Source organism: Orcinus orca, chromosome 6 (assembly GCF_937001465.1).
Source record: "Orcinus orca chromosome 6, mOrcOrc1.1, whole genome shotgun sequence".
NCBI classification, from domain to species: Eukaryota; Metazoa; Chordata; class Mammalia; order Artiodactyla; family Delphinidae; genus Orcinus; species Orcinus orca.
In genome coordinates, this window is record NC_064564.1 from 70265357 (window position 1) to 70289209 (window position 23853).

Consider the following 23853-nt stretch of genomic DNA (forward strand, 5'->3'; position numbering starts at 1 on the left):
GCATCTGTGCTTTACAGAAGGGAATCAAACTGGCTCTTCATGGAAAAGGGGGAGCGTGTATACACATGTATGCATCCATTTGTATGTAGCATGTCTGACCACCTCTGAGCCACTGTGTTTTAAGTTTGGTTTTACCTGTTTTCACCTCCTCTGCATTCCCAGGAAATATTGAGAACTGACTTTGCATTTTCACTTATCACTACCTCTCTGGGAAGCAGATTTGTTTTCTTCTCCTTGGATTTCAGAGCAAACGTCTGAGAAGCAGAGAAGAGACTGGGATTACCATCCCCAGATCCCAGGCAGTCTGCTACTTACAGCAGTGTGCTTCTGCCCTCTGCACAGTGAGTCACACCAGGCAGATGAAGGGTTCTTTGATTTGTTTCTCTTTCCTCCACCTGTCTCTCTTTAGACCCCAAATGGAACTTCGTTAGTCCAGTGTTTCTGGGAGTCATGGAACCTATGTTCTCGCCCTTTGGTCACTTAATGTCTCTGGGTCTCAGTTTTTACTTCTGTAAAGTGAGCATATGCTGGACTAGACTTGTGTTCTTGCTCTGAGCTTTGAAGAGCCTAGGATGCTAAAATAAAACCAGACACGAGTCACAGGGTCCTAAACAAGCGATGCCAAAAAAAAAAAAAAAACAAACAAACCCAAAACCAAACAAACAAAAAAAGTGATGCCCTAAAACTCCCAGTGATGGCTAGACACATCTGGAAGAAGTATGCTGGAAAAACAGTCTAACAGATATGTGTTACCAAGGAATTATTGCACTCCATTCTGAGCTCATGTGGTGGGAGGTGGGAGGTAAAAAGGATTTCAAAACTGAAAAAGAGGGTTTTCATTTGCTGAGAACGAACGGAGTATCCTTTCAAAGAAATTCATTTTGGCTTGCCAAGCCGGTGGTATCTGAGGATAAGGACCATGAAATGTTGGCTTTGCTCGGACAGAATGTGTCCCACATTTCCCATGAGTGTGTTCATTTGTTTTTTAAATAAGGGTAAGGTGGAAGGAAGGGGTGAGGGTGAGAAATACCACTTGCTTTGATTCAGCTGGGAGAGATCCGCTCCCTTTTCGGTTCCAATTAAGGACATTTAGCTATAGCTTCCACGATAGCATTCCCCTCCCCCGCCCCGCAAGAGAGCCCTTTAGACCTGGCCCGTGCCCTCTCCGCAGCTAGGCTGACGTCAGGTGAGATTACCAGGGCCCCACGCCCACTCAGTGCTGTCAGTAAGATTTAGCCCGAACCCCCATCACCACCCATCCGTGCTTAACGTCCCTCCAGCCTTCTCTCTCCCAAGACCCCTCGCCTACCCACTTCTACCTGTTTGGTAGGTCTTACTTCCTGGGAACACCTGCTGTCCTCAGACTAGCTTGTCCCTTCCTCGTGAAGGGGACACCTGTGCTTAAGTGCGGGTTCGGCACAAGCAGAGTTCCAGAGGACAGGCGACCAGGTGTTGCTGAGGAAGCGGGGAGCCCTATCCTAACAGCCCTGTTTTCCGGGGCTACAAGACTTTTAGCACCGCCGGAAAGCCCTTGGCTAGCCCTGGAGCCCTAGAGGAACCGGCCAGATCGAGGGGTCCACCCCAGCCCCGCTCTCCGTCTTAGGCACGCGGCGGCGGGACGGAGCGCCTTGTCCCCGAGCATCGACTCGGACGCCCAGTCCGACTGCAGCGGAGGCTCCCGCCACCTCTGCTGCAAACCCTTCTGCTTTCCCTGCAGGGCGTGCGGGGATGGAGCGAGGGGGTGGAGAGAAAAGGGGAAGAGCCTGGGCGGCCGGCGGGCGGGGCTTGTAGCCTCCCGGAGCCGCGGTCGCCGCCGCGCAGCCCGCTCGGTCTCTGCGCCTCGCTCTCTGCACCGGGACTCGCGCCCGAGCCCGGGGGCGCCCTGCTCCTCGGCCCCCGGCCCCCAGCCCCCGACCCCGAACGCGCCGCGGCCAGAGCGCGCCCGGCTGCGGAGCCGCTCGGAGCGGCTGGGGCTTTGGCGGCCGCTCGCGGCTCAGTCTGGCCGGAGGACCGGCGGGGAAGGAAGGGGAAAGCGGGGACACACACCCGCCGCGGCGCGCGCGCATTGCACACTCGCAGCCGCGCGCCCCCGCCGAGGCGCGTCGGGGGCGAGTTTGGCCCCGCGGCTCGGGCCCCGGCACCTGCCCGCTCCTCGAGCTGCGCCCCGGCCCGGGCCCCGCCCCGCCAACCCTCCGCCCCTCCGCCCCTCCCGCCCCTCGCCTGCACTGCTCTCCTTTCGCCCGGGGGAAGCGACAACGTCCCGATAACTTGCAGACTGTGGCGCAACTGGTCTCGACACCGGAGGCGCCCGAATGCTGTCCGGGTGAGGTAAGTTTCCTGCGCGTCCCCAGCCCCTCGTCCCGCGACCCTCTTTCTGGGCTCGAGCTTGGGGGCTCTGAGTCTCGGATGAATCCTGGAGGTCTCTCGACGCTTTCACTTTGTCCGCCTTGTGCTGGAGGTAGGGTGTAGGGGTTGCGCGTGGCTACCAAAGCGGGACCTTCATTCCCCCGGGCCACGGCTGCGCGCTCCCCGCGGGCACCCACCCGCTTACCACCCGGATCCCCGGAGCCGCAGTGACACTCGGGGGTCACTCTGGGTTCACTTAAGCAGGAGCCCCCTCCCCTTTAATGGGAGCCAGCTGAGTTTGGCTGCAGAAAGAGAGATCTCCCACCACCCTTCCCCGGTATTAAACAGCGGAGAACTTGTTAGGCGCCCCTGGGATCTCAAGAGGGGCTTGCGAGTCAGTGTTTGGTCATTTTTGGCGCCGGAGCCGGGTTGAACAGGTGCGGTATGGTTCCAGCCTAAATGCAGCAACCGACTTCTGCATTTCCCCTGCTTCTCTCCCCTAGCCCCGTCAACGTGAAGCTTCAGCAGCTGGGGAGGGGGGGTGGGAGTGTGGGGCACCGGAGAGGGAGAATGCCGGGGTTTGATTTGCCACACCGGTGCCAGGAGTCACCAAAACAGCAGACAACAAATGTCTGCTTATCGTTCATCTATGCAGATGAGCCTGTTGTCAGTTCTTACCAACCCCCCACCCCCGGCTCACTTGTCTCTGGTGCCCAGCGTGGTTGGATAGAAACCTGTTCCAGAGAAGTTGTTTGGATAGGCTGATGAATTCTTTCTTCTGATCAACTGAAATCAGGGTTCTCAGCAAGGAAATGCTGGTTACTCTGATGCCTTGTTAAAGGCAGCGTATTGCAGACCCAAAATACCGGCCCCCGCCCTTACTATTTTTCTATGACATTCTCAGCCTGCCAGAGGCCCTAGGTCCTAAGGTGAATGACTCTTGAGGGACCGGTTGGGCCTCAGAATGTGTTAGTCTCCTGCAAAGAAGCAGCAGTCTCCTCATCAATACTACTGAGCGTGGGTTTGGGTAACCCTTGTTGCCCCTCCCGTGAAAAGCGTCCACCCAGACTTCTGTCTCATTCTATGTAAAGGCTGAAGTGTTCTGCAGTGGTTAGGAGTGGAGAAAAGCCAAAGGGTTGGATTCATTACCCCTCTAATGTGATGAAGTAGAATAGTGTTCATGGAAGCTTTTGTCAGAGCGTTTCCAGTCGAAAGGAGGCCCTAGAAAAAAAACCTTTCTTAGTCAAGTCCATGCCAGTGGGAAGTTGAGTAAGCAGTAAACATCTCTGAGCTGAGGGAAATGGTGCGTTCTTTGGAGACTTAGGAAGACTGATGAGAAAGCTGGTAAGTCTGAGACTGAATGCACAATGATGTCTTAGTTGAGGAGGAAAACTGTTAAAAAATGAATAATAAAACCATGTTACATTTTTGTCCAAATTAAGACTAGAGGGATTTGGTAATAATACCTTACGTTTGCATCAATGCCTTGCTATTTGTAATTGTTTTTTAGTACTCTGAAAAGCATTTAATTCTGTCCATTTCTGAGGGAGGCAGGGCAAAGATTATTAACCACATATTCACAGGAGGAATGTGAGGCGCACAAGTTCAATGACTTATCAAGGTAACAAGTGGCTGGAATTAGAGTTGAAGCCTGGTTTCACCACCATTTCAGGTGGTGAAATCACCACCACCACCACCACTATCATCACGCAGTGTTAGTTCTGTACTTGTATAAGGTTTTTACAATGGCCAGACTTTTGCATTTATTGTGGTCTGTACTGTCTTACTGTGAATTACTGTTCACATTTCAACAGATGAGGAAACTGAGGTTTAGACAAGTGATTAGAGTTTTCTATAGTATCATGTCTAATCTAGTAGCTTACGGGACTAGAATTCAGAGCTTCTGATGTCTCGTCCTTTGCTTTGTGGATTATGCCGTTGTTCCACTTGTGATAGCAATGAGGACACATCATGGGATACAGTACATGCAATACACCAGAGACTGTTAAGCATGCCTGCTGGTGACCTGGGTTCTAGTTCTGGCACTATATTTGGCTGTATAACCTGGACCAAATTCTACCACCTTTGAGCCTCAGGTCTCCCACATATAAAACGAGAGGTTTGTATTATTTTTCTCCTTCTAGTTTTAGCATTCTATAATGCTTATCAATATATTTGTAATCCAGTGGTATCATTTTTCTCTAGGGGAAAGAGAAAATTTCACCCTGTATTAACTAAGGGATTTAGCTAATAACCTATTCCACCTGTATTCTAATTTACTCCCCGTTCCTCGTCATCGCATACCACTTAATGAAGGGAAAGAAAATTCCAAGTGCACTTTAGCTTAGCATCTGTATTGTTTAGTATTATTTTTTGATTTGGAAATATTCTCAGGGGCTGAACTACTCTAAAATAAATGTCAAGATTCACCTGAATATTCCAGACAGTCGACTCATACCTTTGTTTATTTATTTATTTATTTTTTTGGCTTTGGGGTTTGCATATAGTAAGTATTTAATGAAGAGTTGCTGAGTGAAGGAGGGAATGAAATCACTCATAAGGAAAACACATGCTGTAAAACATAGAAAGCATCTTATCATGCAAATTCCCAGCATCTGCTGACCCGTAAGGTAATTTACCTACACGAGGTATGCCTCCTGAAGCTGGCAGGTGCAGGTGCCCATTGTGTCTCTCCTACCTGAATACATCATATAAAGAAGAGTTTTTATTTCTCCGGGTCGACAGTAGACTCACATCATCTATGTCATGCTCTTTTGCTTGCCTCCCCCTGCCCCTTTAGTTGTTAGTAATGTGTAACTGGCTGAAATATATATTCCTAGAAATTGACTTGTGCCATTTTCTGAAAGAGTATATCTTGAGATGAAGAAACCAACCACTCTTATATTTGGGTAAATTTCAGCAGGTGCTAATACTGGCTCGTGGTTTCAGAGGGGGAACCTAATTAACAAAACCAACCTAGTTTCTGTTCCCTTTAAGAATCCTCTTCTCTTTCCACCCCTTCGTCCTATACGCACAAAAGTAGTGTTTTTACCTTTAGGAGTATGATGACAAATAATTAGAATGGGTCTTAAATATTATTAACAGATTCAGCCATTGGGGATTGAGGTAGATTTCCTTCTGATAGAGAATTAAAATATTAGCTAGTTCAGAAACTCGCACCTTTTATGGGTAAGACAGCTGAGGCTTGGAGAGGTGAATTGACTTGTTCATGGTCGAACAGATGTTTAGCGACCAGGGCTAATGTGGAATTCTTAAGAAGGTTCTTACTCAAGGTTTTGCTAGGGGTTCTATGGTGAAAGTGCATTTTTGACTTCTAGAAATCATAGAGGTTAACAGAAATTTTCTGTTTACTAGTAATTAATGAGTTGTCACTTTTTTTTTTTTTTTTTTTTTTTTTTTTGCGGTACGCGGGCCTCTCACTGTTGTGGCCTCTCCCGTTGCGGAGCACAGGCTCCGGACGCGCAGGCTCAGCGGCTATGGCTCACGGGCCCAGCTGCTCCATGGCATGTGGGATCTTCTCGGACCGGGGCACGAACCCGCGTCCCCTGCATCGGCAGGCGGACTCTCAACCGCTGCACACCAGGGAAGCCCGAGTTGTCACATTTTAACATTGTTTAGTATTTATATTTTTATACCTTCTTGTCCAAGCAGATAATTAAGGAGACAATGTCCATTTTCATCCATTCACCGTGATTCTCTTGGCTTATATATGTCCCTGAACTCAGAATTAATACTTTGCTCCAACCGGTGCTTGGGCAGAGAGAACTATTTGAATAGAAGTACAAATGTATGGTGGTTTTCCAGGCTTCTCTTCCTGGTTATTAAAGCCAGAAGCCAAAGGTGGCCTTGTCATACATTGGTAAAGTCATAAATATGTATACATTTAATTTCCATTTTCATTTTACTTGTACTTCTTTTAAATGGTGAGTCAAAAGATTTAATATCCTGGAAAAATCATTTTTTTCCTGTGGCTGGAGCCTTCATTAGTTACTCTGTAAAGCGTCAAGCCTGAAATGTATTTGTTGCAGAAACATGTTCTCTTTATATCAAGTACATTAACTGGGGTTGGAAGGAGTCCTTTTATTTTTTTTTAGAAGCTGCGCAGTTAGAACTGTACATTATGCAGCTCAGCTGTTCATTTGTGAACTTATCTATGGCAGTTCTTCTAAATGCCAGGGAAATTGGGGAGGGAGGAAACCTAGCCTTTTGTTTTATTTAGTATTTTTCTTTTTTAAAATAAATGGTAAACTTAATCTCTTCATGACATTTTTGAAGTACTGTGTAGTCAAGATTGGCTGCCATTGATGAAGCATTTTATTCAGTCAGGTTCCCTTTCAGTATAAAAGATGAGGGCAGGGAAACCAGGCTTGATTTTGGGTATTCCATTCTCAATTGCATACGAACTTCAGCAGAGGTGTATAAGGAGATGATATAGGAAAACACAGGAATCCTACCCAAATTAGGTTACTCTTGGGAAGATTTGAAACATAGTAATTGAGATGTTGTTACATGTCTAGTCAGCTGGCAGTCCTTGTTATTATCATTTTAAGTTAAACCCCTGTTTAAAAGGACAACTCCATGAAGTGTGTATTCTTCTTGTAGAAAGTCTTCTGTGTTGTTTATGGGATGAATTAAAAATAGGTGTGCAGTATGTCTGTGGGAGTTGACATAATGGGTGAGCAAGTTCTTGAGACCTGTTTCTCTAAGAGTTTTAGAAAGTCAGTTATAAAATTGAGTATTGTATTGAACTATACAGCATTGTGTGTGCAGTATTGCTCCCACTAAAAATGGGCTTGTGTGTCTTTCAGTAGAGGTTTTTCAGGCAAGGGTTGGGCTTGCAAGCACTGGAGGCCTAGAAAGTATAATTACCTGGTGTTGGAACTAAAATCCCAGGACTAAAGACACAGGACTGTAGACTATTCCTCTATTTTGTAGGAGAAAGGTGATATCTAAGACTTTGCCATCCAGTAATGCTGAGCAAGGGGTTTAGGAGGAAGTTATAGTTAGCCATAAAAATGTGTTTCTTTGCTTCATAGACTGGCACAAGAAATGCAATCGATTCTACTTATTGGGTAGTGGGTTTTCTTGTTTTTGCTTAAGTATAGTTGATTTACAATGTTGTGTTAATTTCTGCTATGCAGCAGTTATACATATATATTCTTTTAAAAATTCTTTTCCATTACGGTTTATTAGAGGATAGTCAGTATAGTTCCCTGTGCTGTACAGTAGGACCTTATTGTTTATCCAGGATTTTGCCCATCATAATCATCTCTTGATCATTTGGTCATGACGTTTGTTGATAAAGTAAGGAAACAAAACAGTAGCAATAAAAAGAAGCAAAACTATGACCAGCTTGAGGAAGCGGTAAGTGCATGATAGGTGTTTAGCTAATATTTGTCAGTGGGAAAGGTTAGGCATCATGTTTTATCTTTGTATTCTTGGAACTTAGCACTTTGCATGGGAAATGGTGGGGATTTAATGAATGTGTACTGAACAATTTATGAATTTACATGATATCACTCTTCAAAACCTTGGAGTGTTTTATAATTATTCTGATGTTATTATTTTCCAGACCATTTTAGAAATGTCAGGCAGGCTGATAAACACTAGTTTCAATAGTTTATAGTGGTCCTTCCTTTTACATCCTAAATGGTATTTATTCACCGGACCTCCAACTTTTTGTAACCAATATGCCTAGGAATGATGTTTTTTCTCTTCCTTAACAGAAATAATAATCTAAGTATGAAATGTATTATTCTTTTTACTTTTTATAAATATGAGATAAACATATTTTTAAAGCTCCCAGGGTGGCTTAAGAGTGAATTTAGCTCAGGGTACACAGACAAGAGTGGACTTTAAGCTTCTATAAGTTAATCAGTTTAAACATCACTTCCCTTAGGGGCTTTCTCTGATCATCTAACCTAAAGGGGACCTTCTTCATATGTTTTCTTCACCTATCACAGTGGACACTTACACATTTATGTATTTTACTTGTTTATTTTTTTATCACCTCAAATTCACACTCAATTTATAAGCTCCTTGAGGGCAGAGGTCATGGTTCGTTAACACTGTTTTTCAAGAAAGTGCTTGACGTATAGTAGGTGCCCAGTAAACATGTAAGTGAATGAATGACTAGGTCCCATCCATCCTGTCGAGATGAATTGAGCCACCATTGAGGTCACTCAAGCCAAGCAAGTTGAGCTGTGAAGACAGTTCTTAAAGGCTGGCTATGGCAGGTCCATGAGAAGGACAACTAGGTCCTCCAGAAGAAGGAAACAGTGCTTGTTTAGGTGAATAGGTTCTGGCATGCGTATGAAGTAGTATCTCTATTTAAAGAGTTCTCACATTTTATTTACTGAAAAATGAATAGCAGAGAACAGATAAGTAGAAATTACGAAGCGTAAGACAAAATGTTCCAAACCTATTAAAATAAGGTCTGAAAGTACCTAAATCCCAGACATATGTAATTCCTAATTAAGACACCTTAGTGATAGTATACAAGACAACATCCTGTGACACTCCAGGTAAAAACTTCCCAAGCTCAGCTGGTTTTTCTTTAAATGTTAGAAACATCAATAGCCCGGTCTCAGGGAAGAAGCCAGGATAGTGGTTCTCAGGTGTGGCCCCTTGACCATCATCATCTTGAACTTGTTAGAAACTTGTTAGAAATGCAAATTCTCGTACTGTTCCCCAGGCCAGCTGAATCAGAAACTCTGGGGATGGGGTTTAGCGATCTGGCAACAGGTTGATTCTGATGTACACTCAACATTGGCAGGAAATGTTAAATCCATTGCTCAAAATCTACGCCTCCTGAAGTGCTTGGTATTCCCAAGTGAATTTCAGGACCTGTGGAGAGGGTACCATCTGCCTGCTCCACTAGAAATACCAGAGGAGAAGTAAAGCCAGTCTTTGCTTTTCTCACATCCTTGTGGATCATAAGAAAACAATTTCATATGACTGGATTGGGTATCTAGGACTTCAGACAGTACAAAACTGCTCTGGTTAGTCATGGCCCTGCCAAGTGATGGTTACTCCCAAGGCTGGGAGATGTGGCTGAAGAGGGGTAAGACACGCTCCATGCATAGCTTATGTTTGGGTGTTGCTTCAGTAGGACCCCAGGTGGAGGAATGATTTCGGGAGCTAGTGGTTGTCTAGAAAACAGTGGCTTACTGACAATTCTGAATATTTCAGGTCAGTTCAACATACTAGATACTGATGGACCCCTTGGCCAGGACAGTACCAGGTGCCATGGGGTATACAAAAAAGTACAAACATGGCTCTGGCTCCACTGTGCTGAGAACTTGCTGTGTTCCAGGCACTTCTCAAGTGCTGTTTCTTTCATCTCCACCATGCTCCTGACAGCGGATCCTTGCTGATAGAGGAGGAAATGGAAACCTAATCAGGCAGGTACACGCTCATGGGCCCAGAGCCACCAAGGCAAGGTTCCATCTCTGGCTTTTCTGATTTTAAAGCCCACATTCTTTTCTCTGCTTCATGCAGTTGTGCCTCGAAATGTAGTTCTGGTACAAGAGTTTAAAAAAGGAGGACACAAGTGAATCTAAAATTTGTATCTCCAACCTAGGCCTCTCTGTGAGCTCTAGATTACATGATTGACATTGCACCTGGATATCTCAAAGGCACCTCAAGTTTTTCATGTCCAAGACCAGAATCCTGATTTTTTTCTCTTCATACCTCATCCTCTTGCACGGATGCTTAGCTCTGTGATGGGCACAACTAGCCACTACCTCGCACAAGGCAGAAACTTGGGAGCCATCCTTACCCCGTCCTTGTCATCCACCACATCTAACCCATCACCCATTTCTATAGATTTTGCTTGCTTAATAGCTCCCCCATCCGCCTGCTTCTCATTGTTTCTGCTGATTCTGTCCTAGTCCAGCTTCTCATCTCTCTGCTGGATTCCAGCCATCGCCTCCCTGGGCTCCTGAGTCCACCCTGGCTCTCCTCTAATCCTCTAATCCATCGTCCATACTGCAGCCAGAGCAATTGAAATGGCTGGAGAGGACCCTAGACTTGGCTGGCTGGATCCTTACCTCTCACATCCAGCCAGGCCCTCCAGGAAGCAGACACATCTTGGTCCCTGAACTCGTGCACAGGTCTGAGGACTTGCTCTTCTAAACAGCATCCTACTCTGATGCTTTTGCTCCCTGGAATGTGGTCAGGCCACGGTCATAACTATAGTCGGCTGCTCTTAAAGCCACAGGATGAAGACTTCAGTGTGATCCTAGGGACCGCCCAAGCCACACCGAATACCAAGATCTTAGAGTGGTCTGGAATCCCGAGGTGCACTCTTATTCTAACAGGAACCAGAGACTGCTATTTAGATAAGAGAAAAGCAGTTGTTGAGTAAGGAGTTAGTTGGAGGCCAAAAGCATTATCTTGGATGTTCTAGGTATTTTTAGGATGAATCCGAGGCAGGATTGTAGGATCCTACAGAAACTAGTTAAAAGAAATTAGCCTAAGCTAAGCTCGCATTTAATCTTTGCACGTGGCTTTTTCAGCTACTCCGTGTCCCTTGACTGTAAATAATTGAGAAGTACCAAGCTGTCTGAGTCAGTTCCGGCTGCTGAAACAAAGTAACATAGACTGGGTGGCTTGCAAACAACAGAAATTTATTTCTCACAGTTCTGGAGGCTGGAAATCTGAGATCAGGGTGCCAGCATGGTCAGGTTCTGGTGAGAACCCTCTTCCAGGTTGCAGACTGCTGACTTCTCTTTGTGTTGTCGTACAGTGGAAAGAGGGCAAGAGAGCTCTCTGGGGTCCCTTTTATAAGGACACTAATCCCATTCGTAAGGACCCCACCTTCATAGCTCTGTTACCTCCCAAAGGCCCCATCTTCTAATACCATCACACTGGGGGTTAGGATTTCAAAATATGATTTTGAAACACATTCAGTCCATTACACAACCCTTTATGGCCAACTCAGTGCCCTTTAGGAAGCACATTCTATGTTGAGACCCAGTACAGACATAAAGATATAAATAATAAATATATTCAAAATAAAGCTTTCATGGAGCGATACTTAGCTATACTGCGTGAAATGTGCTCTAGTATTTTCTGATAAGTTCCATCCCACCTCCAAACTCTACCAAACACTGATCATGATTCACCAAATTGATTTTACTCCCCACTGATGGGCTGAGACGTGCAATTTGGAAAACAGATCTATCCTATTGTGCCTTCCAGTGCTGCCTGTACAGAAGCTCAGGCCAAAGGTGTGCATTCATTGAGGAACTGAGTGTGACTTCTCATCTGGTGCTCTTCCATCCCTGTGTGTTCAGGGAGGGTTGTGAGTTAACAACTCCATAAGGCTCCCTCTGCAAGTTTTTTTTTTTTTTTTATAACATCTTTATTGGAGTATAATTGCTTTACAATGGTGTGTTAGTTTTTGCTTTATAACAGTGAATCAGCTATAAATATACATATATCCCCATATGTCCTCCCTCTTGCGTCTCTAATTTCTGTCAAAAAGCATTGTGAAATTCGGAAAGTAGGCATCTGATAGAACTTGGCATTGGGGGAAAGTAACTCATAAAGCCACCTTGTCAATTGCATAAGATAAATAATCTACAATGATGAACTATGACCTTTAAACTGGGACAGGGCTACATTTTTTCATCTACTGTTCACCCTAAAGTTCCTAATAATTTATTTTAGCAAGAATCTAAATAGTACTTTAAGAAAGAAAGACCTTACTTAAAAAATATGTCAAGAAAAGTTTGACAGTGTGGTTTGTTTCTGCCTGAATTTCATTGAGACATCAAGCCTGCCAATTTTAACTGGCTGTTTAAGCACAAAATGAAAGAAGCTTAAAACAGGGAATTCTTAGGTACTCAGAACTTTGGGGCAGGCTGTTTTACTTCTAGAATAAATTTCCTGATTGCTGAGGGTTTGCTTATTTAAGAATCAAAATTTATTATAGCCAATTTTTGTATAGAAAATTTCCCCAAAGTTGCTACAACCTTCCCTGATTCTTTAAAAGATTATACAGCACAGAGTGTGTCTCTAATGTTGTAATAAAGTGATAGCTTTCAGACTCATTCACGGATACAAGGCTCTTTGCACCTGTACCAAATGGCCCCGCTTTGCTGTTTTTGAAAATCTTACCTGCCTTGATTTTTTTTGTTGTTTTTTGATGCTATTTCTGTGGCTTTCAGCAGTGATAACCCTTCACTCACTCATTTGCTACGGAGAATCTGTTGTGATCTTGGGAGCCATATAACACCCATATTGTCTGAATTGTGTTTCCGAAATAGAGTCATCTTATGCATTGACTTGAGATTTATTTTAAGAAAGAAAAAGCGGTTTTCGAGGGAGGGTCTCAAGGAAGCAAGCTTTAGTTCTTTCTCATTCACTTAGGTCATTGGCCAATAAAGAGCATGTTTTTCTTATGTCTTGTTTTTGGGCTGTTCAGGTAAATGAAGTGCTACCTTTTTAGGCTGAGATATTCATGGTTTCTTTTTTATTTGTATAAAATATTTGTATTTACTATATTATGATCTAAAGCACACTTTCATAGACTTTTATCATTTAATTTAAACAGAGTGGTAATTTATGGGTGTTTTGGTGAGAGTTTCACTTTTAATATTTTATGCCCTTGGAGGATATAAATTACCAAAGGTTATTTCATGTCCCACTGGAGAAATTGCATAGAAACTTCTATTGTATAGGACTTCTGATGTCTATCTTCTATTGGAAAACTAACTTTAATACCTACAATAAAGCAAATAAGGTGCATATGAAAATTTTAACTGTTTTTAAGAAGTGATGTGAGCCAGAGTGTTCTTAGACTTACGAATTCATCATATGGAAACAAACAGTAGCGTCATTGCTTTGGCAAGCTCTATTGAAATGATGCCCTTTAGTGTTTTTCCCATGTAGTTTAGGCAGAGTGGTGAAGATTTATGGAAAATGAGAAATCAGTCTCCCATGCTAAGGATTAAGAGAGAAACATGCCTTTGCTTATATTTGTTTATAAAAGATCGAATGGAAATGCAGCTTTTAAGATTTGTATGGAGTTGGGCTTCACTATTTAGTTTTGCAGTTTCTCAGAAAATTCCTCTCCTACGTGGCAATTTATAACGTAAACATGATGCATCATTTCATTTTGTGCAAACTATCTGTAAGGAACAGTCACTTTCCACATATGTCAGAAGACTCCTGGCAGCATTTTAGAGCCTAAAGTGTCCTCCACAAGCCCTAGCAGCTTTAGAGACAGTCGCCAGCACTCCCTGACAATCCATTTTTATTGTTTTCTTCATTGTCTGCCTCTTGTACTGGAAAGTGAACTTCCACAAGGGGAGGGACTGTGTTCTGTTGGCTCTTGTATGCCCAACACCTAGAAAAGTGTCCAGCGCAGATGGCTCTCAATTAAAGTTTATTGAATGAATGATTTTCTTAAGCCACAACTGTCTTTTCTTCAACTTCCTAGGTCCCTCTTCCTTTGTAAAATGTTAACAGTCAAGCATCTAGCCTTCCCGCTGCTTCAAGCTCCTTTCCCAATGAGTGGCCTTGTTTGTGGCCAAATTTTAGTCTTTTTTCTATCTCTTGCTTTTTGGTCTGTTACATTTAGAACCATTTAATAATTCATGCCTCACTCTCTCTTAGCTGCTTATCTGCTCTTGTGAGCCCAACTCTTGCCTCTGTCAAAAGTCCCTATATTATGAAATCTGAGCTTGTGCCTTTCAAAAACCTGAATTTGTCTCCTTCCCCAAATTCTAGATTTTCATCAAAGATACCCTCTTTTTTTTTTTTTAACCTACTTTTGAAATTTCAGCAATCTTTTTATCTTGCTCATCTTTATTTCTGGGCAGCTACCAAGTCCAGAGGAAGTTTTTGAAAAGTTCTCTTCCATTTTCACGTGTATTTCCTATATTAAATGCTTCTTACCTGGACTATTGTAGCAGCTTCCCAAACGGCCCCTGTACCTCCCTGTCTCTCCCCCTTTAGTCAGTTATAATACTTGCTACCAGAGATTATAACTTCATCACCTCCATGCCCCCAAATCCTTAGATGCTTTGTTATGCCCCAAATCTAAGTACCTTGGTTTGGTCCATAAGAGCATCCACAGTTTGGCCCTAGTTCTCTAACGTCGTCATTGTCGTTGGTGTCATTGTCATCCTTGTAGTAGTGACAGCAACTACCATTTCTTAAACTCTTACTCTGTACCAAGCCCAACACACAGGAAGAAATGAAGTCATAAAGGTTCGTGGTATGTTTGGAGCTATATCTGATAATGAGTAGGGTAGGTGTGGGTGGGAGGAAATAGGGCTGGAGTGGTATGTTGGCTCCAGACCACGGGCAGCTTGTCAGATGGGCTAAGGAGTTTGAACTTTTCTTCTATAGGCAGAGAGGCAACAACTAGAAGATTTTCACAGACGAGTGATGAGCTCATGCCTTAGGTTAGATCAGCAGCATGGCCTCCAGTTTGGGAGGTGAATGAGGTGGGAATGAGACTGGAGACAGGGAGACTAGTTAGAGGAGATGATGTCATTACAAGAGAGATGATGAGAACCTGAATTCAGTTATGGAGGGGATGGGGAAGAGTGAGCAAATTAGAGATTTAGGAGGAAGAATCGATAAGACTTGTTACCACTTGCATGTGGATTTTGAGGGAATGAGAGAGGTAGATGATGATAATTCTCTGGCTTTGGCTTGACTAGCTGGAGAGATTGGAGAATGATGATCAACAGAGAGAGTATGGAGAAGAGGCAGCATGTATGTGGTGGCAGAGGTGGGAGGGCTGTAATGAGTTCAGTTTTGAACACGCATTTCAGATCCTTGTGGGGTATCTGGGTGGAGTGTGGCTGTAAGGAGAGAGGCCCACGATGGACACACTGGCTGTGTTATGGTCATGGGTCTTTGGGCAGCGATTCAAGCCATCGGCCTGGATGAGACCGAGATGCCTGCAGGACTTCAAGGTATACGAGCGTGGAGGCGAGGAGAGAGGCCTGGGATGGAGACAGCGTTATGATCTCTTGCCAGTGATTAAAGCCATGGGATTAGACGAGGCTTCTGGAAGGGTTTGTAGACCAAGAAGAGAACATGTCTGAGAACCACCATCATTGCCTGATCTTCCTTTGCAATTTCATTTCTTTACACCTTGGCTCATTACATTTTTCTCTTACTGAATCTTCTTCCGTTTTCTTCTCCGTTGAGGGGAGTGGCATCAGGGTTTCATGACACCACATGTATCCCACTTCTCTGATCCCCACACGTGCCCAAGAGTGATTTCTCGGGCACACACTCCCTCTGGCATTCTTGCTCTTACCACTCTCTTGGAACTTTCCCTCAAGGCTGACTTTTCGTTTGTTCTCCACTTAGCTCTCCACGCAGGCTCGAGTCCTGACAGCAGGGACCACATCTTCTCTCACTTCATGTTTCTCACCCAGCCTGACAGCTCCAGTGTCTCCTTCACACTAGCTGCTCCTACACCTTTTTGCTTATTTTCATTCTTCTGTAGAGAAATAAGGAAAAAGGTGAACAACTCCAAGTTCTCTAAGAATTTAGAGCAGTTGAGGTCCCTTGAACTAAATTGGAGGTGCCTGCTTACAATAAGTTTGTGGCTAGAAGTTTCTGTTTCTCACTAAACAAACAAACAAGAAACTTAATTAGCAAAAAAGTCCATAAAACCAGTGCAGAGGTCTTGTCATTTATCATTCTCACTATTTGAAACTTTCAGAGGAAGAGAATATATCTTTTGGCAGCTCCCCTACAACTACCATTGCTTATTGCAAGCAGAGTTTATCTCCAGGTTTCACTGGGTTGTACTTCCTGTGTTTTTAAATAACACTTCACATACATTTGCACAGGCTGAATCTGGGTGCAGTGAGAGATCTGTCCGTAGAAGCAGGGATTCTGGCTTATCCTGCCCCTCTCCTGGTACTGTGGTGACCTATGGTCAAGTGGCTTGACCTCTCTTGTACCTTTTTGTTCTCATCTGTGGAATGAGAATCTGTACACTGGCTCCTGGCCTAGTTCAAAGGTATGTTGTGAGGCCAAATGGAATGATGGCCTTTGAGGTTCTTAGAAAAAAAGCATCATGCACATTACATTAGAGAATTTATTTCATAAGAATTATGAAAGGAGGTCAGGCTCCAGACAGCCACCTTTATAGCCCATGGATAAGGAAATTTGAAGCAAAGGTGGCAGCATCTACTGTGATGGGTTTCCCATAAAAGAAGTCTCCTCCCCAATCCCCAGAGGCCAAGGGTGAAAGTGGGACTCTTTGCTAAAGTCTGTCTGATCAGAGTTCCAGAATTTAAACACACCCTCAGCATAGATGAGAAGAGCAACATACTCTGATCTTTAAAAAGGGATGGATCTTGGATGTGGAGGTTTGTTGAAGAAAGCAAAACTCATGTTTACTTGTTAAAGAAAAAGAATGCCGGTCGAGTAATCTATGACAAAGGATGTAAGAATATGCAAGGGAGAAAAGAGTTCAGTAAGTGGTACTGGGAAAACTGGACAGCTACATGTGAAAGAATGAGATTAGAACATTTCCTCACACCGTATACAAAAATAAATGGATTACCTAAATGTAAGACCTGAAAACATAAAAATCCTAGAAAAGAAAGTAGGCAGAACACTCTTTGGACATAAATTATAGCAATATTTTTTTTGGATCGGTCTCATAAGGCAAAAGAAATAAAAGCCAAAATAAACAAATGGGACCTGATTAAACTTAAAAGTTTTTGCACAACAAAGGACACCACCACCAACACGAAAAGACAATCTACTGAATGGGAGAAAATGTTTGCAGATGAAATGTATGAGAAGGGGTTAATATCCAAAATATATCAAAAAACAAACAACCTGGTTAAAAATGGGCAGAAGACCTGAATAGACATTTTTCCAAAGAAGACATACAGATGGCCAACAGGCACATGAAAAGATGCTCAGCATCTCTAATCATCAGTGAAATGCAAATCAAAACTGTATGAGGTATCACTTCACATCTGTCAGAATAGCTATTATCAAAAAGTAAATAGCAACTGTTGGCGAGGATGTGGAGAAAAGGGAACCCTCATGCACTGTTGTTGGGAATGTAAACTGGTGCAGCCACTATGGAGAACAGTATGGAGTTTCCTCAAAAAACTTAAAATTGAACTACCATATGATCCAGCAATTCCACTCCTTGGTGTACTTCTGGAAAAAACCAAAATATTGTTTTGAAGAGATACATGCACCTCAGTGTTCATTGAGCAGCATTATTTACAATAGCCAAGACATGGAAGCAACCCAAGTGTCCATCAACAAATGAATGGATAAAGAAGTGTGTGTGTGTGTGTGTGTGTGTGCGTGTGTGTGTGTGTATGGTGGAATATCATTTAACCATAAAATGAATGAACTTCTGCCATTAGCAACACAGTGGATAAACCTAGAGAGTATTCTGCTTAATGAAGTAAGACAGAGAAAAACAGATACTATGTTATCTCTTATATGTAGAATCTAAAAAATAAAACAATTGTATATAATGAAATAGACTCACAGATATAGAAAACAAGCTAGTAATTACAAGTGGGGAGAGGGAGAGAGGGGCAAGATAGAGACATGGGATTAAGATATACATACTACTCTGTATTATATAGATGAGGAACAAGGATATACTGTACAGCTCAGGGAAGTATAGCCATTATTTTGTAATAACTTTAAATGGAGTATAATATATAAAAATATTGAATCACTGTGCTGCACACCTGAAACCAATAAAATCTAAATTAACCATATTACAAATTTTTTAAAAAAAGAATGTTGGTGGGCAGCAAATAATTCATATGCTAGAGTCCAAAGTAGGACATCATGCTCAATGTATTATCAAGTTCATTGCTTATTCAGTTTAGATTGAATGGTATGTGGTGGTCATTATCACCCCTAATGCTGTGCCTCATATACAAAGATGGTCAGTGTTTCAGTTAGTGCCTATTTAGATGGAGTAGGAGAAGCTCCTAGAGGTCATTCAGGAGGCATTTTTAATACCTGTGGAATCCTTAAGGCTGCTTGAGGTTAATTGGACATTCCTCAAATGCTAATAAAAGCTTCAATTAATAATATAAATATTTATAGTTCAATGACCTGTATCACATGGCAGAGAGGTTTGACTGGAGTCACTGATGTAGGTAATACCTGATCAAAAGTGAGGGGAACTCAAAGAGTTTAACATCATTGGCATAGGGGTAATAACATTGGATCTGTAGTCATGACATGGGATCCACAGTAAGAGACCAAACTCTTAATTCCTTCCTTAGCCTGGCTGTGAGCATACTGGCATAATCATAATCACACAGGTGCTTTTTCTCAGTTTTCTGCCCTTAGAGTCGACTATGGACTAAGTATGGTGGACTTGGTTATGTTGGTAGGCTAGATTGCAAATTGTAGCAACCTCAGCAGAGTAAAAGTATAGCTGACAGAAGGTGGAATGTGGAAACAGAGAAAAGGGTTAAATGTGCTAATATTCTCACCTCCTAAAATGGGGAGTAACATATAGTTGTTAAAAGTTGGTGGGGGGACTTCTCTGGTGGTCCAGTGGTTAAGACTCTGGGCTCCCAATTAAGGGGGCCTGGGTTCGATCCCTGGTCGGGGAACTAGATCCCACATGCATGCCACAGCTAAGAAGTCCTCATGCCACAACAGCCTAAATAAATAAATAAATATTTCCCATCCACCACAATGAAGAGTAGCCCCTCCTCGCCGCAACTAGAGAAAGCTTGCGTGCAGCAACGAAGACCCAATGCAGCCAAAAATAAATAAAATTAAAAAAAAAAAGTTGGTGGAATTCTGGAGTTGTGCCATCTTGCATTCCCACTGGTGGCATATGAGAGTTACAGTTGCTCCACATCTTCATCAACACTTGGTATGGTTAGTCTTTTATTTTAGATATTCAGATAGGTGTATAGGGGTAGCTCATTGTGGCTTTAAATTGTACTTCTCTAAGGGCTAATGGTGTTGAGCATTTTCTCATGTGTTTATTTGCCATCCTTATATTTGGTGAGGTGTTAAACTCATGTATTCATTCTGGTAACTTCTTTTTTGTAGTATGCATAGAATTTTTTACATGGACAATCATGTTGTCTGTGAATAAAGACAGTTTTACTTAAAAAAAGTTGGCGGAAACACACATGAAGACCTGAATACGTAAAATCGCAAAGGTAATGAACAGAGGAATTAAAACAATGATATATATTAAACTTTGGATGGAAACCAGGGCAGTATGAGCAAAGTCCCTGATATGAGTCAAGAACAAGAGATTTAAGCATATTATCAAGAGTTATGGAGATAACTGAGACCAAAATAGAAAATTTTAAGAATGGTTGTCTTGGGAGAATGGAACTAATGGCAGGAATAGGAAAATCAAGAAATGGTGACTCTCACGAGGTCCTTTATATCATTTGATATATTACCTCGTACATGCATTTCTTTGATAAAAATAAATCATTGGTATATTGGTCATTAGATCATAAAGATAAAAAGCAACATGAAATAAAACAGGTAGAGGGTGAGAGCTGAATATTATAAGAAATACTGGGGAAATAGTCTGGGGAAATTATAAGAAATACTGGGGAAATAGTCTATGTTTAGACAGCTGTATAAAGGAAGGAGGGGCCCTAAAATGGCCCAAATAAGTGTTAGGTACATTGCTGATATGTACCTAACACTTATTTGGGCACTTACTACATTCTAGGTATTTTTTAAACAGTAGACATTCATTAACTTGTTTAATATTCACAGCAACCTGTGAGGTCAGTATTATTGTCATCATTTTATAAGTGAGGAAGCCATGGAGCAGAGATATACGTATGTAATTCGAGGCCACACAGCCAGGTTTCAAAGCCAGGTGGTCCAGCTCCAGAACCATCTCTTTTAGCTATGATACTATGTGATGTCTCATGGTAGGGTGACAGGTGTCACACCCCACAGTACATACAGTGCATGCTCACTGATTCTAAGATGATGACTTGTTCTTTGAAGCTGTCTCCTAAAGAGGTACTTGACTTAAGTTCACTAATAATTTAACAGATATTTGAGTGTCTATTGACATGGTTTTAGGTACTAGGATTATCCCATTTTAGTGGGGGAGGCCAATGATGAAGATGTAGAATTTATATTTACAAAAAATACGTGTAGAATTTAACATAAGATGCTGTAGAGAAAAAATAAAGCAGGATAAGGAGTAGACTGATGGTAGGGGTGGTGGAGGAATGTTATTTTAGAAAGCAAGGTCAAGGAAAACCTCTCTGAGGGGACTATACTTGAACATTGTCTTAGCTCAGGCTGCTTTAGCAAATATACCACAGGCTGGGTAGCTTAAATAGCAAACATATGTGAAGGTCCCAACAGATGTGTCTGGTGAGTGCCTGCTTCCAGGTTTGCAAATGGCCTTCTTCTCATGGTATCCTCATATGGGGGAGAGCAGAGAGAGAGAGAGGGGAAGCAAGCTCTCTCATGTCTCTTCTGATAAGGGCACTAATCACATTTATGAGGACTCCACCCTCTTGACCCAATTACCTTGCAAAGGCCCTATGTCCTAATAGAATATTGGGAGTTAGAATTTCAGCATGGGAATTTTGGGGGGGGATACAAACTTTCAGTCCAACACAAACATAAATCTAAATGAAGGAGAGAAGTGAACTATTCAATATCTGTTAATTATACTGGGAAAAGCATTCCAGGTAGAAGGAATAGTAAGTGCAAAGCTCTGAAGCAGAGCTCCTTTGGCCTGTTTGAGGAACTGTACAAATGGCCAGAGCTGTGCGAGTGGAGGGAAGTACTTGGTGCCCAGGCAAGTAGAGCCTCTTAAACCTGATAGTGACTTTTATTTTTGGTGCCCGACTAAGGCACTTTCCTTGCAGTCGTAGTTGAAACCTGGTCCTCCTTTACTCACCCTTCAATCATTAACAAGTAAATAGATATGACCTTCATAGTCATCACTCTTAAGGCTGTCACTCTTAAGCCTATGGATCCTTTTCTTTTTAAAATTGTTTTATTTTATTTTTGGCTGTGTTGGGTCTTCGTTGCTGTGTGTGGGCTTTCTCTAGTTGCAGTGCGCGGGGGCTGCTCTTCGTTGCAGTGTGCGGGCTTCTCATTGTCGTGACTTCTCTGGTCGCAGAGCACGGGCTCTAGGCGTGCAGGCTTCAGTAGTTGTGGCACGTGGGCTCAGTAGTTGTGGCTTGCAGGCTCTAGAGCTCAGGCTTCAGTAATTGTGGTACGTGGGCTCAGTAATTGTGGCTTGCAGGCTCTAGAGCTCAGGCTCAGTAGTTGTGTCTCACGGGCTTAGTTTGCTCCATGGCATGTGGGATCTTCCCGGGCCAGGGCTTGAACCCGTGTCCCTTGCATTGGCAGGCAGACTCTTAACCACTGTGCCACCAGGGAAGCCCCCTATGGATCCTTTTTAATATGTGTGATAGTTTAGTTCAAGGATCATGGGTCATGTTCGAGTGCCGCTTTAGAATCTTAGAGGCTTGTTCTAGAACTCTTGATGTCTGAAAGTTGTAGTATTTCAGTGTGACAACAGTGTATGAATATCTGTTGACCAATATGATTCCTGATGCTCCCGATGTCTGGATAAGATGTGTATGTTTTGCAGGGGAAAGTGAGGAGAGGGGAACCTGACATCGCATTGTGTACAGTGGACAGGGTCTGAGATAATTCAATCTCTTTGTCTTCCTAGCAAAGAACAGCCTCTAAAATGAGCCTAATGGTGCCCACTTCAGTGTGTTCTTGAGAGAATTAAAGGAATGCGGGTAGTAGGAACGAAGTAAACGTGAGTTCCTTTCACTTTTTATGTGCAAAGCTTTTTGTAAGGTGCTGAGGACAAAAGGGGTAGCATTTAGAGCGAGGGAGTGGGGTAAGGAGGCAATAGCAAAAACGGATGAGTGGTCCTTGCCCTCAAGGAATTTACAGTAGATAGGGGAGCCAGGCAGATACCCTTAATTAGGGGAAGATAATGCAATTAAAAGAAGAGTGGCAGGGGCTTCCCTGGTGGCGGAGTGGTTGAGAGTCCGCCTGCCGATGCAGGGGACACGGGTTCGTGCCCCGGTCCGGGAAGATCCCACATGCCGCGGAGAGGCTGGTCCCGTGAGCCATGGCCGCTGAGCCTGCGCGTCCAGAGCCTGTGCTCCGCAGCGGGAGAGGCTACAACAGTGAGAGGTCCAAGAAGAGTGGCGAAAGTGCTGAATGTGGCTTGAGCTAGGGTAAAAACCAGCCTCCAGTTTCCAAATTAAGCCTTGGAGTTTGTAGCGTGTGATGCTGTTTCTCTTCAGGTTTGAAGATAGGCTGGTGCTGAGGGCGAACACAGCTATGAAATTACTCTGAGAGAGTCACACATAATGCTAGAATTATGCTCTTTGCTTTTCAGAATTGCCTGTTTTTCACTGTATTTCAGGCAGTATTTCGTATTAAGCAAATTGCACTCCTTTTTGTTATGTGGATGAGAGGAGGCTGGGAAGGGAGCTCATTCTATTCCTCTTCCTCTTCCAGGGGCTGCTGTCAACTAGTCCCAAGGTAGAATTCTTCGTGAAGCTCCTGAAACCTTTGTGACACTGGAGTAAATAGGGAGGTGGAGGAGATAAGCATTTTATTTGTACTTCTCTGACGGGACTTACCGCCTTTCAGTGTGTATTTTCAGTTATTTGCAGGCGTGTCTTGTCTTCCCTGCTGAATTGAAAGTTCCCTGAAGGCAGAAAGATCTCTTGTTTATTTTTTAAATAAAACTTGTCCAAAGCAATTCCCTTTATCCCGAAGTCTTGCTGACAGAATGAATTACATGGATAACTTTTGCTTAATAGGGCTGTTCAAGGAGTATCCGAAACTCTGCATTCGTTTGGGTTTTGGCGTATTTGGGATTCAAAGGAAATTCATTCCCTCACCATTTCTAACTTAATCCTCTGCTAGCATTTTCCCTTTCGTCTGTTTAGGAATCAGCTACGGTATGTTTTAGTCTTCATTCAGATTTTTTTTGGAAACTCAGAACTATAGCTATGTACTGTTTGCAAAAGGACATCATTAGAGGAGGCACTGGTCCCAAATCTGATAGCTAAACCAGACATGTGGGTCTGGTAAACAGAAGCTGGTGGGGCCCAAAAGATGAGTAATTAACACGTCTAAGAGATGGAGGAAGGACAGTGTTTTTCCCTGGGCAAAGCTTTCTGCGAGGCTTAGAGTTCAGTAGCAGCTGGCATGAGAGTGATGGCAGGAACTGGGCAGAGCAGAGAGGTCTGCCTGTCCCTTAGGCAAAGCCTGGTGATTCTTTTTTTTTTTTTTTTTGCGGTATGCGGGCCTCTCACTGTTGTGGCCTCTCCCGTTGTGGAGCACAGGCTCCAGACGCGCAGGCCCAGCGGCCATGGCTCACGGGCCCAGCCGCTCCGCGGCATGTGGGATCTTCCCGGACCGGGGCACGAACCCGTGTCCCCTGCATCGGCAGGCAGACTCAACCACTGCGCCACCAGGGAAGCCCCAGGCAACCTTTAAAAG

General features: G+C 43.4%; 1 protein-coding gene across 5 annotated transcripts in view; it reads left to right on the forward strand.

Moving 5' to 3' along the window:
* The first annotated feature begins 1829 nt into the window (after positions 1 to 1829).
* PIP5K1B (phosphatidylinositol-4-phosphate 5-kinase type 1 beta) overlaps positions 1830 to 23853 on the forward strand; it is a 327342-nt gene continuing 305318 nt past the window's right edge. For 2 of the 5 annotated variants that reach the window (XM_004276420.3, XM_004276421.3), the window contains exon 1: positions 1830 to 2328. The gene's annotated coding sequence lies outside the window, so the exon portion shown is untranslated. The remainder of the gene's footprint in view (positions 2329 to 23853) is intronic. The other 3 variants (XM_033440220.2, XM_033440221.2, XM_033440218.2) reach the window with 2 other exon arrangements.